Here is a 3,844-nt window from a genome sequence, read left to right on the forward strand (position 1 = left end):
TCGATGGATAGATAGATAGATAGATAGATAGATAGATAGATAGATAGATAGATAGATAGATAGATAGATAGATAGATAGATAGATAGATAGATAGATAGATAGATAGATAGATAGATAGATAGATAGATAGATAGATAGATAGATAGATAGATAGATAGATAGATAGATAGACTATTGACAGACAGACAGACAGCCAGCCAGCCAGACAGACAGACAGACAGACAGACAGACAGACAGACAGACAGACAGACAGACAGACAGACAGACAGACAGACAGACAGACAGACAGACAGACAGACAGACAGACGTGCAAACATGCAGAGAGACACACAGGTAGTTAGATATATAGATGGATAGATGGATAGATAGGTAGATATATAATATAATATAATATAATATAATATACAGACACACACACACACACACACACACACATATATATATATATATATATATATATATATATATATATATATATATATATATATATATATATATATATATATATATATATATATATATATAATTGCATTAGAACAATTGAGAGTGTTTTTCATATACAATATATATATATATATATATATATAATTGCATTAGAACAATTGAGAGTGTTTTTCATATACAATGAAGTTACTCTGTAAGACCAAGCTAATACAGTGATTCACACTGCAAATTTCATCGAAATATTTCATCGATGATATCTTTGATGACATTTAAATGAGGCACTGCCACTTTTGGAGTCAATATTGACATAATGTTGGTAGGGGATATCAATGAATAAACAAATGATGACCATATATATGACGAAACAATTATCTGCAATAGTACTTAACACGTGTTTAAAGATGCAGGTAGTTATGGTAACGAATATCTTGAAAAAAAAGTATATATTAAGAACTAGTATTATTCACTTTTGCAATGTTATGTCTCTTATACCCAGTTACCATGGCTACTACTCCAACGAGCAGCGATTTATCACAAGGAACAGAATCAACTGTTACTGATTTGGGCCACACCGACATTTACAGTAAGTATTTTCATAGAGAGAGTTTGAGAGTTTGAGTTTGAGTTTTGACTTAGAGTTAGAGTAGAGAGATTGTACGGATTGTATATTTAACATAGAGAATGCATACTCTTTCTTACTTTAGTAAATCCAGACACTGGTACAACTGGCTATTGGACGTTGGAAGTAACAACGATAGATTCGGCGGACGTCACTGACAATATAGTGTACTCCCGAACTTCACCTCAATCTACAGATTACAGTAAGTGTGTTGTGGGAAGGTGGAGAGGGGGACAGGCAGAGAAAGAGACAGACAGACAGACAGACAGACATACAGACAGACAGACAGACAGACAGACAGACAGACAGACAGACAGACAGACAGACAGACGGGGATAAGCAATTCACTTTCTGTTGGCTGTAGTCGGCTGTAGAGTATATTTCCCTGTATTGAACTCCTTTATCATTGGTCGATAGAAATATTTAGAAAGGGTATATGTAAATTGCAATCATTGTGAATGATTAGTAAGGGTAACATTGTATTATTCACAAAATCCAAGTGACGAATCAATGACATATGCAAAATAACACTTTTATACAGGTGCTAGTGAGTCTGACAGCATTAGTGACACATTTCGTAGTGACCCTTCCGAAAGCAGCGACTATTCAGACTACAGTGACTTCGACTTCGGCTTCGGGAATAACCAGGACTCCCAAAATCAAAATAAGGATAGATTCGCTAGCTATAGTGATTTTGGTGGAGTCGAAGGTGACGACAACGACGATGGTCCAATCATATACAATGATACAAACTGGATTTACAACTTCTGGAAAAAAGTCAACTCTCCTTTTCTTAGTGCAGAAGAAAATACAACAACTCCGGTAACACCAGGTAAGGCTTCGTATCAACAGAACGAGTCAACATAGTCAGCACAACATTTGGATATTCCGAGATATAGTATAATGGCCTATTTGCTCGTCTTGCAGATGAGAGAATTCGAAACGAATGCACAGCACTGGTATTAATAAACAAAATCAACCAAACATCACTTTTTTAAATACTTTTATCTCGACGGTAAAAACCTAACAAGTTCTTTTGAGCATTGCAAACACTAAAATGCTCGAGCATTAGCCGAAATTATATCAGTTTGTTTTCGTATTTATGGTATTAGAACAATACACCATTACTTGGTTTGAATAACAATGCACACACTTAGTAATATTAGTTTAGTAATATTATATCAGTTATTAGTTTTACAATGGAATTTAATTGAGGGGAGGACGCTCCGTAAGATGGGGGTGAATTTATAAACTGAACAGTGAACGAGATTTAACATTTGGTTGCAAGCCAATTAAGATGAAACAAATCTTCGCCTGAGATATTCTTACTAACATTTCTACATTAATTTTATAAACTTGGTGTTCTTGACATTTTAGCATAGCAAAGGATTTGATGGCATGCTCATATACTAAATTATGCATTATGTCATTGAATTCGAATCCTTTATATGTGACGTCAGAATGCTAAGTTCGAGTTCAACCAATAACAAAGAACGATCCTTCAGGAAGTAGCTTGCTAAATGTACCTTTGTCAAAATGGTTCAATTTCAGTTCAAGAAACAATCAGAACTGATCCATCGTCTAAAGCACTCATTGCGATATCTACATTACTACTGACTGGTGTCGCTGTTAGTTGGATGGTGTGGTATTATAAGGTAAAACATATCGACCTCAAGAAAATATCCCCTAAAACTGACGACCATGAGTTGCCTGAAAAGAAACCTAGACGACAGTCAAATGTAAGGGTTCGATTCATTTCTCTTCATTTCTCTGTCACACCCTGTCATTCTTTCCCCTTAAAACTCTTTCTCCGCCCCCTGTCCCTTTCTATGTCTCATGGGCACCTTCCTGTATCTCTGTGTATCTATCTATTTCTTTCTATCTGAGTGTCTGCCTATTCTCATCCTCCGTCCCCTGTCTGTCTACCCTTTCTGTCCGTCTATATGTCTGTCTGCCTAGATATATATGTATGTATGTATGTATGTATGTATGTCTGTATGTATGTATGTATGTATGTATGTATGTATGTATGTATGTATGTATGTATGTACACACACTAGAAGTTGTATATTTATTTGTAAGGCTATTTAGTTCACTCCTATCCATTCACTATTCTTTTTCTGTTTTTTGTTTGTCTAGGAATCTGTCAAAGTCGAGATAGATGATAAGTACACTAATACAACTCCTCTTGTGCCGGTGAACGCTGTACAGCAGTAAATTATAGTTCAAGTCATATGTGGAGCGGCACACTTAAAAGAAACACACCAAACAATAGTTTCACCTAATGATAACCTGCAAACAGAAGATAAAGCTACGAGGGATGTATAAGTGTGCAATGAATAAGACTAGATTGCTACCAGGCATTCATCGTAACTCTAGGGATTATTACAGTGACTACTTGCATTGTACACAGTGACTGTACTTGCATTGTACACAGTGACTGTACTTGCATTGTACACAGTGACTGTACTTGCATTGTACACAGTGACTGTACTTGCATTGTACACAGTGACTGTACTTGCATTGTACACAGTGACTGTACTTGCATTGTACACAGTGACTGTACTTGCATTGTACACAGTGACTGTACTTGCATTGTACACAGTGACACTACTTGCATTGTACACAGTGACTGTACTTGCATTGTACACAGTGACTGTACTTGCATTGTACACAGTGACTGTACTTGCATTGTACACAGTGACTGTACTTGCATTGCACACAGTGACTGTACTTGCATTGTACACAATGACTGTACTTGTATTGTACACAATGACTGT

This window comes from Glandiceps talaboti, chromosome 21, assembly GCF_964340395.1.
Source record: "Glandiceps talaboti chromosome 21, keGlaTala1.1, whole genome shotgun sequence".
NCBI classification, from domain to species: Eukaryota; Metazoa; Hemichordata; class Enteropneusta; family Spengelidae; genus Glandiceps; species Glandiceps talaboti.